This window comes from Cavia porcellus, unplaced genomic scaffold (genome assembly GCF_034190915.1).
Source record: "Cavia porcellus strain 051 isolate PalLab524CR breed Dunkin Hartley unplaced genomic scaffold, mCavPor4.1 scaffold_6, whole genome shotgun sequence".
NCBI lineage: Eukaryota > Metazoa > Chordata > Mammalia > Rodentia > Caviidae > Cavia > Cavia porcellus.
This window is the reverse complement of record NW_026947489.1, coordinates 78,612,672-78,625,066: the sequence shown is the minus strand read 5'-3', so window position 1 is coordinate 78,625,066 and position 12,395 is coordinate 78,612,672.

Genomic DNA, 12,395 nt, shown 5'->3' with positions numbered 1-12,395 from the left:
TTCGACCCTTGATTCACACAGAGCTCAGAGGGACCCGGTCACATCACCTGTCCTGCACCCATGAATCAACCATGTCTACTGCACCAAAAATCCTTTTCAGCAAACACCTGAAGTTTTTCCCAAATCGTTTCATTCATCTTCTGTCACCAGGCCATGCAGCTGGAAATCATTTTGAGGCCATTTCCCAAGAAGTCATTTTGAAGGATGCTCAAGGGATAGGCCAGAAACACCAGAACCGGAAGGGGGATCTGGCATGTGGTAGCTCAAGGTCAGACTCCAGGACACAATAAACTCACCCTCCCCAAGGTGACCAGTGGCCATCCTGATCCTTGGTTTGGACGGTCCACTCCATGAGTGTGGCCCCTGCTCTTGGTCTGCGGACAGGAAGTACACATGCAGGTGGGTGTGCTGGAGCGAGATGTCCACTGCACAGCCGGAAACGGGAGAAAAGAGAGACAGAAGGGGCCTGGGTCCTACAGAGCCCTTTGAGCACACAGGCAGCCCAAGACCCCCCATGAGGCCCTGCTTCTAAAGGTCCCGTGCCTCCCGGGGTGCCACTCTGGGGACAGCCTTTCAACATGGGCTGTGGGAGACATCCCAGGCCCAAACTCTGCCATCCACAGGGCAGGGCCCCTGGGGTACACTGAAAGAGTGGGAACTCATCTAGGAATATGAGGCTACCTACTGCTCACTGTATTAGAAACTGAGAGTGTTCTAGAAGATTTAGAATACTGACTGGGGCCATTGTAAGCTTCAAGGGGCTTAGCACTCATCACTGCCAATACAGCTGACTTGGGAAATTCCCGTCAACCTCATGCACCTGCAGTGAATAGCGTGTAACATAATTACAGTAAAAGGGGCTTCAAGCTGTAAACCACAGAACGCTACTGCACAGGTGTAAGGTCACTAAACAGTCATCTGCTACAATAAAAATTAATGTAGAATGTTTACAATATTAAGTCTAGAAATGACACTGGAGGACATGTCTAGAAGCATGGAAAAGCCGGAAGAGTGAACCTGAAGGGTGAGTGGCCGTTGCCGGGAGTTTCCCAGGTTCTTCTCTGAAACACCAAGGAAAGCTGGGGAATCTTTTAAAGGCCCCGGAGACCTACAGGGCAGCCGGCAGGGCCAAGTCTGGGGAGAAGGACCAGGCAGAGTGCATGGAGGGGGAGACGCAGAGCAGGGCAGAGCCTCAAGTGGAAGACGTCTGCTTGGCTGTGTCTGCAGAGGATGCACTGTGAGGACACACACACATCGGGAAGCAAGACATCAGAATGGAAAAATGGACCCTGATGGAGTGTCACAAAAGGACATCCAGTGCCCAAAAAGCAAACGGAAAAGCCTCTGACCCCTTAGTCATCAGAAAAGTGCAAATTAAAACCACCTAGGGCCTTCCTGCAGGGCAGTGAAGCACTGCCCTGCAGGAAGGAGGCCAGTGGGGGGGAGCAAATTGTTAATGGGGCCGCAGGCGGTGCCACCTACTGGAGCAAAGACCACACGAGCGTCGTGCTTTACACACGGGTGTGTAGGCCACAGAATCCCAGGCGGACTCTGTGCAGAGGGCACAGAGAAGCATCTTCAGTGCACTGCCTGCTCAGCCAGCACTGGCACAGGCACGCACCCCTTAGCCACACAGCGGGAGAACGGGAGTCAGTGGAAGCCAGCACCGAGGACAGCCAAGTCCAGCTGCGCACAGCACCACGAGTGACTTCACAAGACTGTCAGGCCAGGGAGGGAAGGCACCGGTGACTCTGTGCTGCAGGGTGCTGCCTTAGAAGTCTCAGAAAGACAGCACTCACCTAGGGCAATGATGGCACTGAAGGTGGCCTTGGGGGAGTGATGGGAGGGCCGAGGGACTTCTGAGGTGCCACGCTGCCCTTGCCCCCTGGGGACAGTGAGCTCACTTGGTGATGATACAAGAACACCAGAATACACAGTGAACACTCAGTTCAAAACACGGTGTCACAGTAGAGCACATGCCCTCCCCTCACTGCAAACACGGGCCCATCATTCTGGTCACTTTCCGGAGCAGCTCTGTAAGTCTTCTGTTGTGAGTGTCTTTTTGTGGCTGCTTCAATGTCCTGAATTGATTCAGAATGCCTATAGCAGTTTCTGTCAGACAAAAACATGAGTCTGTGAGTTCAAGACCAGCCTGGGCTGCACGGTGGGTTCAAGCTGCATAGCAAGACCCTGTCTGAAAAAAAAAAGAAGAGGAGGAGAAAGAGGAGGAGGAGGAAGAAGAAAAGACGAGAAGAAGGAGGAGGAGGAAGAGGAAGAAACCAAGACTTAGTGTCGTCATCCACCTTATCCACCGGTCTGGCTCTGACACCACGTGACTGCTGTCTTTTCCCCAAAGCCCAAAGTAAAAATGACTCTGAAAAGACACCTTCAGACAACCAGCACGGCACAGCAGAAGACCCTCAGGAAAGAGGACTCCATCGGGCTTCAGAAAGCCACAGGAGAGATGGGATGAGTGTGACTGGAACCAGGGGAGGGTTGTGAGGGGACTCATGGGCAATTATCTTTACTGTAATGATTTTTTCTAATTTGAATATTAATCATAATTTCAATCATATTTTATCTTTACCCACCAATTCATTCACTTTTTTGTAAGGTTTTTTTGTTTCAATTTCAAAACAAAAAATATTTTAAATCAGATTTGCTGTAGTTGTTAAAGAAACAAGACGTGGTGCACTGATTTGTGCAGAACAAGTGGGGTGCTCTCTTCAGATGCCTCATTGTTGTCAGGGCCACTGCCAAGTGCCCTGCCAGGGAAGCTCAGGCCAAACGTGGGGACCTGGGGACCCAGTGCTGCTGGGAAGGGGCCGAGGACAACAGTGCTCCCCACCGGCCTCTGGTGTCATTTTGCATCTCAAGGCAGGACTCAAGACAGGCAAGAAAAGGCTGCTCACGCAGAGCAGATGGAAGACAGAGAATCAGAATTTTACAATTAAGCCACCCATGAAATAAAAGTACTTCATCAGGTGAGTATACATGCATGTGTGTGTGTGTGTTTACACATGTGTAAAGTTTTGCTCAATTTTATTTTTCTTGAGATTAAATGAATTTTAATTTGTTTTACTTAGCAATTAAACATTTCATTTCTCAATGGCCACAATAACTTGTGATTAGGTCGTGCTTCTCAGAAATGAAACATTTTCATTTTACAGAAATCTCCATGGAAAGAATTGGCTAAGGTCCCCGTGAGCACCTGGGCTCAGGAGGTGCTGACAAAGGGGTTTATTCCTAAATTTGGGGACTTGGTCCAAGGAAATCAGGTTCCTTCTCCTGGCATGGCCCGCATCTGTGGGGGAGGGTGCTGGCTCACAGAGGTGCTGGGGCAGGTGGCTCATCGCCCCCGAGGGAAGCAGGTGCTCCTTGCTGGGGTGCTGACCATAGGCTACTGTTCCAGTGGCCCTCGACTCACACTTCAGCCCACATTCGTGGCTTTTCCGATGAAAAGGTGCTTCTAGCCCACCAGCACGTGCGGTTTGTTCTTGCTGTGCTGCGCCCTCACTTATGCACCCAGCCTCTGGCTGAGATGCACCTGGCTGTTCCAGTGGTTAGTGTTGGAAATGAAGCTGCTAGGCTGATCCTTCCACACCTTTCTGTAGACAGGTGAGGTAGGGGTGTGTGGCAAGGGGGCACGGTGCATAGGAGAAGGGGCTGGGTGCGGGATCCAGAGGATGGCAGGGGAGGTGGGCGGGGCCAGAGCAGAAGCCAGGAAGCCTGAGCCAGACAAAACATGGAACAACCTCGTGGTGCACTTGTGGGTGGATAGATAGGCAGACGGATGGACAGATGGATGCACGGTCACTGCGGAGGGCAGTGTGGAAATCACACAAGGTGAGGCCCAATAGACGCCCCTGGCAGTGACTCAGTGGGGTCAGCGACAACTCCAGGACACACGAGGAAGCCACTGCAGCAGTGCCAGGGGACAGGAGGCTGAGGGAGTGGGGCGGCGAGTGTGGGCTACACTGACCAGTGGGCCAAGGGTGTTCAGCAGGGAGATTGGTGGGGTAGGGCCTGGCTCCAAGATGGGGAGGCCAAGCTGGAGGGGAGAGCCCATGGGGCTGAGGGCAAGGCCCCTTGGAAGGACCACGCTGTGGGGTGAGCAAGACTGCATGTGGGTGCAGGCTCCCTGGAACTTGCAGGGCCTAGCGGCAGCAGACTGAAGCCCAGCCAGGCCACAGCTGTGTGCAGGACCGGATGCGGGATGTTCTTGGATTTGGAAGAAGCAGAGGCCAAACACCCCAGGACCAAGTCCCGAGTCTACCCTGAGCTGCCGGCCAGATGGGCATCTGCTCCTGGCTGGATGCATCCTGCTGTCTGTGCCTTTGGAAGACCTTCTCCACCAGGCTTTTCAGAGCTAAACCAGTGTGTGTCATCGTGCATGCGCAATCTCATCCCATCCCGGGTTCAGATGGGAAGCAGGGCCACCCAGACCTGAAGAGGCCGAAAGGGCCGGAGCCTTGCTCCTCCAGCCCTGAGCTCTGGGCTCTTGGCTCCCAGCTGCTGGGCTACTGAGGGCTCCGAAGCGCTTGCCAGAGAGCTCTCCACTGCTCCTGGCTCTCACTGTGCTTAGCTTTTATGGAACAGGATTCTCTGGGATGGGTTCCAGATCTGCGTCACAGCTGTAGTGATCTTCTGGGGGGGGGGGGAAGTAAACTAAAACTGCTTCAGCTGTCTTTGAGTGGTGGCTGTCAGAAAATACACCTGTGCATTTTCTCTTAGTTAACAGGACAGAAAGTCCTGGCCTATTTTCACACACACACACACACACACACACACACACACACACACACACGGCTGACAGTGCCCCAATGGCTCAGAACTCAGCCGGGAGCTCCCAACACCTTTGAGGAGGGAAACTCAGCTGCCATTGAAGACAAAGGCCTGGGTCAGGGCAAGTTTGCAACCCTGAATCCCTGACCACAGTGGCACTGCCTCCTCCCAGGACATGAGCCCCATGAGGAAGCCGGGATTCAACGACAGCTTTTCTTTCCATTAAACACAGTCGATGAAAAGAGGAAGCAAAGGAACAGGAGCGGGAAAGCAGAGCCGCGTGTGCTGCCCCAGCAGGGTGGGAGCAACTCGCTCTGGTAGCCCTGGGCGGGTCTGGGCCCAGCTGGGTTTGGCCCTGCAGTGCAGCTCCACTCTCCTCCCAGGAGGCTGGGCGCCACATGGCAGGCGGGGTCGAGAGGCTATGTCATAGACGTGCGCACACACAATGCAACAATGTGCATACAGGGCAAGCACACAATGTGCAGGGCAATGTGCACACACACACAGCACAATGTGCATACAACACATTGCACACCTGTCACACCGGGCCACACACATCACACCACACACTCTACACACACCGTGTCCATTCCACACCACACTGCATACCACACACACTGCTCACAAAGCACACGTACACACACACACACATTCCACAGTGCCCCACCCTTACACACACTTCCCACACACTGCTCTCATACATACCTGCACAGACGGAACACACTTAGACACACAGCACACTCTACACACATTCCACACAACATGGCACACACACATGCACAGCTTTGCACAACCCACTCTGTGCATGCATCCCTCACACCCCCGTGAACACAGGCAACACCACCCCATGCCCCAGACCTGCTATCTACCCACCCCAAATGCACACATGGTGCACACCCACCACATAAACACCACTCGCCACACTCAGCCATGCCCACAGCGCGCCCTGTACACTCCCAACACCCCACAGATGCGGAGGCTGTGCTGGGCTCTTATGGACCAGCCTTGTGGTCAGCCCCAGGTGACAGTCCTGGGAAGGCCACTGCCCTTCCCAGCACCTGCAGCCCAGCAGCCTGTGCTACCCTAATGGCCTAGAGGCCTGTGCATTCCATTCCGAGGGCCAGAGATGTACAGCAAGCTCCCCGAATGCACACCGAGCCCAGCAGGGCTCTGCTGTCCTTGTGCCCATGGCCACATGAGCAGATGCAGCGGTCCCAGGAGCATGGGGCAGGGACAGTGCCCTGTGTCTGGGGACAGTGGCACATGCAGGTTGAGAGGCGGTGGTGCTGTGTGTCTCTAGGGCATGTGAATCCTGCCCCGTCCAACCGAACCCATCATGGCTTCACACTCAGAACTGGAGCTGTGCACAAGGTCGCTGTAGGGCAGAGCCCACCTAGGCCTGAACAGGAAACCAGGATCCACCCTGCCTGTTCAGCACCCCAGGGCTCGCACAGATCCAGGGATGAGTACTGTCTGGACCTTGGGAAGGACGCCGGCTTCAGCAGGGCCTGGGCAGTGGGAGGGAGGGCAACCTGTGCAGCAAGGGTTCCTGGGAGTTGAGAATCCAGCCTCCCATGTGCATGAGTGCCTTCTGGCTGGCCCGCTGTGTGTGCCAGGTGTCCGGTACTCCTCTAGGGAGAGGGAACCACCTTTTCAGAAGTGGTCCCTCCATGCTCAGAGTTCCTCCTTCATCCACACAACGTGCCCACTACCCATGGCAGCTCCTCTGCCAGAGACACCGAGAGATGCTTCCAAGGGCTCTGGCACAGCACACTTGGCCCCAGGCCATTGGTCACTAATAGAGAAACCAGTCAGTGACCCAAGAGATGGCATCCAGCCCCACCTAAAAGGAGCTCCAGCATGGTGCTGGCCCCGATCCATGGGGTCACTGTCCCACATCCCACCTGCCGTGAGCCAGCCACACGGCCTGGTGCTGGAGGGGGCCAGTGAATTCCCAGTGGGATGCTGGTGCGTGGACTCTGCCCCGACTGACCGTGCATACTGCTGGCTCTGGCAGTGGCTCCTGACTGTTGCCTTGCCACTCAGATCTGACTGCTGGCCTCCTCCCTCAGCCACACTATCACCTCAAGCCAGCAGCCCTATACACCATGCCTGGAACGGCGGCTGCCTTGCTCACCTCGGCCACCTCAAGTGGCCATGAGGTCTCCTGGCTGGCTCCCAGGATGGAACAGATTGAATAGTGTTTGCTTACCATCTATTTACTATGTGCTGTATGTTGGAGAGGAAGAATCAGCACTCCCTCCCGCACCTGCCAGGCAATATCCAGCACCAATGCTTGTCCCCTCGAGAAGTGGGGCCTGAGGCTGAACTCTGCCCACATAGCTCCTGGCACTGGCCCCAAGCTTCAGGGACCCCCTGAGGGCCACGTGCCCCACTGCCCAGGCCATCCAGACAGGAAACTCCTCCACCGTGTATAGACTTCGGTCCCCACTGCTTGCTCCCCAGAAGCCGGGTTGAAGTGCACTGAGCCGGCCTTGCCGGGGTCTGACAGCAAGCTCCTTGTCCTGAGGCTGAGATCTGGGAAGGGGACCCTCACGGCCATCATGGGGGCCCCAGGGTCCTTCCTGCTAGGCACTGTGACCCGCCTCAGCCTGATGGCCACAGTGTGAAGGTGGAGCCGTGTCTCTCCCTGACACATTGGCCTGCCCTGCACCCTGCGGGCCTCCACAGCATGGAGCAGTCAGTGGCTGACTGAGAGCTTTAAGAAAATGCAGAAGGTTAATTAAGGGAGAACAGCTTTCAACGATGGAGATGAAGACTAGGGTAAGAGGATTCTGTTAATCAGCAGCACCGTCCTGGGCTCAGTAAGTGTTTCTAACTCAATTACTTCTAATTCTCTGTTGATTAACTCAGCAGAGAATTTTATAATTAACTTGTTCCAAGAAGTAATTCCAGACAAAGCCTAAGCCAAAACACAAGGCAAATCTGAGGGGCAGTGCACAGATCCATGTGGCCAAGCCCAGGTGGGGCACAAAGGGGTGGGGCACAGCAGGGGAGGGTCACTGCCAAGAAGCTGTCCCCCAACCCCAGCCTGCTCCAGTTGAGCAGGAAATGCATCTGGGAGGAGGCATCAGAGAACAGGGCCAGTGCTGGGGACATGTAGGGACAGCTGTGAGGCCAGCAGGGTCTGCACAGTACAGGTCCAGGCTGTAGCTCTAGGTGCAAGGCCTGCTCCTACAGAGCGACCTGGGAGACCACCCAGGGCTCCAAGCAATTTCACCCACGCTGGCCTGGCTGAGGTGGCAGGGGAATGGGTGGCCCAGGAGACCAAAAGGGTGGGAAGAAGTGACCCACTCAGACCTTTAGCTGTGAGGACAGACAGAGGAAGATCCCTGTCTGATCCAGAAAGGGACAGAGCACACAGCCATCTCTGGGCGTCCTCTGTGACTCTGCTCGGCTTTTCTAGGCTCTGTCCTTGTGTGGACAAGTGCCAGGGACCCCAGGCTAAGTCCTCCAACTTTCATGGGTGATGTGCAGTCTGTCCCATTGCCACGTGGTGCTAGGGACAAACCCTACTGGACCTGATGGAGTGGACTGCTGCATAGCGCATGGCCAGACATGGTGTCTCCATCCTCCCGGTGCGTCGGCAGGCCTGAGCTATCCAACCCTCCTTGGGCACTGGCAGCACAGGGGACAGAGCTGTGGCACGACTGAGTGGTAGCTGACTCGGCACTCAAGGTCAGCGCAACCCTGGCCATCACAGAGAGGAGGCGCAGGCTGGCAGGAGCCCCAGAACACGGAGTGGCTACAGGCTGGTCCCAGTCTGGCTCTGGCTTCCCCAGCTGTGATAAGGTCATTGGCCTTCCCTCCCTTTGTTCTCACTTTCTCTAGGACGCTAATGCCCGCCTGGCCAAGCCCTGTGCTACTGGGCTCCCCCAGTGTCATGGCTGCTTTGCCCCACACGAGAGAAACGCTGGCTCGCTGGGCACTGCCAGCCAGAGTTACCGAACATGAGGCTGGCCATCTGCACTGCTGCCCACCCTGTGCCCGGGGCCGAGAGAAGGAGGCTGAGCGGCTGCGGTCAGCGAGGCCTCGACTCCACAAAGGATTCATCACGTGACACCAAGTGACTGCACACAAAGTCAGCAGACAGAGGGCCCTGTGGGAAAGCAACCATCTCTACATGGGCAACAGAGCATTTTAAAAAAGGAAAAATATGTAAAGTTACTTATAATATCACTGCAAACCATCAGATATCAGGAACAAGTCTGACAGAAATCCAAAGCCACTACTGGAGGAAACGGGGAGGCCTAAAAAAAGACAGTGGTGTTGACTGTGTTTGTAAATTGAAAGGCTTAACACACCTAAGACACCCGAGCCCTGAGCCAGAGAGGCCACGAAATCAGTCAGAATTGGAGCAGGCTCTTCACACCTTTGAAAGCTGATTTTGCGGCTTACACAGCTAAACCATAAAGGATAAACCAGGAATGTCTTGAAGACAGCACCAGCTAGCAAATTCTAAGGCACAGCAGTCAGTGTCAGCACCGCAGAAGTTGGGAGAATTTGCTGCTCTTGCTGCTTCTGCTGCTGCTAGAGGAGTTGCAGTCAACATGCAGACCACAGCGTGGCATCTGGTGCAGAATTCAGTCACCCCACGAGAGGTGATGGGGGATCAGGGAGAGTGGGTGTCCAGTTTCCATCAGAGCAAGGTGGCCCAGAGCTGCTGAGGGAGGGACACTGAGGTAAAGGAGACGGCGCTTGGGGCACAGCGTGGACAAGGACGTGTATGGCCCTGGAGGACGCCCAGTCCCAGCTGTGGGAAGTCATCTCCCCCAGCCGGGTTCCGTTCAGCTCCACACAGCACCCTCTCCCTATCTCTGTCCCCATGTCAGAAGGGAACTGGAAGACTGATGTCCACGTGCTGGGTCTGGAGCTGCCAGACTGTGCCTGCTCTCGGCATGCTGTGGGGTGCAACTTGGCCTGGACACCCGCAGCCTCACCTGCATCTCACTCATCTCGGCTTTCCTCTGGACATGGAGGTGGCTCTGAGATCTGCATCTGAGACACCCTCCTGCATGCCACAGGCCCCAGCCCTCTGCTCTGCAGGATCAGCTGCAAGGGAAGGATGTCCTCAGGGTCTTACATCAGAGCCACTCCCCCCATATGGCAGCTTGCAGGGCCACAGTGTTTGTGAGCCCGGGGATGCGGTGCTGAGGGTGGGGCAGCTGCTTGGCCAGCAGCCCAGGGACAGCCAGGAGGGGCCCCAGTGCCAGCAGAGAGGGCAGGGAACTTTAGAGGGTTCCAGGTGTACGGGGGATTTTGATTTGAGATCTAGTGATAAATTTACCCTAACCACAGTCACTGAGAAAGAGCCCGCGAGAGACAGCTCAGCCTCGAGAACTGAAATGAAGCTCTGTCGCCTGGCCCAGCAGAGCTCTCCTGAGCCGGTCAGTCCATGTGCCTGTGTTTGTGTCTGTGTAGCTGTCTCCATCGTCTCTCCTTCTGGCTCTCTGTCTCACTCTCTCTCTGTCTCCCCCAGAGAGGTACCAGAGGGGTTCAGCCCCGTGCCAGCCAGGACCGCAGACCCAGATCCTGGACCAAAACCACCCTTGCTCTGGGTAAGCTTATTCTCTCAGGAAAGTTTGGTCACAGTGACAGAAAGCTGACTAACGTCACCTTCAAACAGGCTGACAGCATGAACAAAAGCTGTCTGACCTCCTTGCCAGAGCTGGTTTCCAGTGACAAGAGCATTCCTCCTCCAGAAATTCTTCACAAGTAAACAAGCACAGTGGCACATGTCCAGCTCATACAGGTGCTGTCTGCATGCTGGGGACTGAGGCACCCAGGGCCTCCATGCAGGGTCCTAAAACTGGTGTCCTCTTGAGAGGCAGCCTTGGGTGGCCAGGCGGGGAGGGGTGTGCTGCATGGTGATGGAAGCTGGGGATCTGCCCACCACCAAGTGCAGCCAGGGCTGGGGCACGGGGGCCCTTGTGGGGGTCGCCGACACCTGGATCTGGACCTGGACGCTGTGAGGAGGTCAGTGCTGCTTGTGAAGCTCCCCATTCCAGTTTCGGGTTCGCCCCATGGTTTGCTGGCTTCCCCAGGGCACAAACCTCTCAGTTTTTTCTCATCTCCCCCATGGCTGGTTCTGTGGTTTGGGACTGGGAATCCTGAGCAGCTGTTTGGTCTGTGTGGTCCCTTCCCCCACCCAGAGGGGACTGCTCTCCACACTTCTTAACCACAGTTTCCTCTGCCTCTGAACTCACCCAGCGCGATTCCCAGTCAGGGGCTGCTCCTTGGAACCCCGTGCAGTGGGACCAGGTGTCTGAAGGCTAGAAAGGGCTCCAGACACCCTCCTGCCCTCCCAAGCTGAGGTGTGGAGGCTTTGAGCCTCATGGCATCAGTTACAGCCTACCACACCTCCCTCCTGCCAGGAGGCAGCGTCCCACGCTGCGGGGCAGGCAGAAAGGTAGGGGCACTGGTACCCTTTCTGCCAGCTGTCTTCCTGCCTTGGGATTCTCAGGCCTCTGCTGCATTCTGAGCATGACAGGCAAGAGCAGCTGCTCAAGGCCCCACTTGTCGCTCAGCTGCAGTCTGAGACAAACTCAGCTGGTGGCCAGGTGTCCCAGGGACTAGCAGGAGAGAGATCACAGACAGTTTTGAGGAGAGAAGGTGCTCCACGCTCTTCTCACAGTCCTCGTTCCTTGTGGAGGCCCTCGTGCCTGGGACACACGTGGCTGTGGTCTTCTCCATTGGAGCGGCCGTGTTGGTGGTAGGTTGGAGGATGTGGCCTTTTTCTGAGGTGAGCACAGGCTGGCTGGCACCCAGGGAAGCATGAGCGGCCGCAGGCCTGGGGGCCATTAGGCTGGAGTTCCTGTGACTGTAGCTCTCTGGAGTGGCCTCCCAGCTCCACCCAGAGGACCCAGCTGTGTCCTGTGTGGCTCTGTTCTCTGAGGCTGCCTTGACAGAGCCTGCCCAGGGTGGCCTGGCCTCAGTCCTCTCCTGTGCAGGACAGGGGCTCTCAGAGCCACTGGTCAGCTGTTGGAGCTGGGGATGGGGACACAGGGCCAAGGCCACTCACATGGAACAGCTCGGAAAAGCTGTGGCCACCTGAACAGGGCAAGGCCACCCCAGGGCAGACAGAGAGACAAGACATACAGACAAGGAGGAGTGTGTGTACCCCCTAGGGTGGCCACCTGGCACCAGGGACAGCAGTTGCCCTAATTCCAGCTCCAGGTCCCAGCGCTTCTCAGGGACATCCTCCTGTGGTCAGGACAGGCAGAGCTGCTCTCGGCTCCGGGGCACCGTTCGAGTCAAATGTGCTCCTGGGTGTCCTGCCTGGACCGAGAGCACATGCCTCCCTGCTCTCCTCACAGAGTCCTCGCTCCTGCCTGTGGGCTCGGACGAGCAGTGTGAGATGCTGGGAAGCACTGGCCGCACTCTTCCACGTGGTTCTCTTGTTCTAAAACCCTGAAGCCCTCCTTTTTAGAGGCCTTGCTGCTGCATACAGCACAGATGATAAAATGCTTGAGACAGGTGAATGTTTTTGTAATATTTTTCCCATTTCTCACTTTTATTTTCAGAGATGGTTCTCACTATTGCCTCGTCTGGCCCTGAATTCCTAGGTTCAAACGATGCTCCTGCTTCGG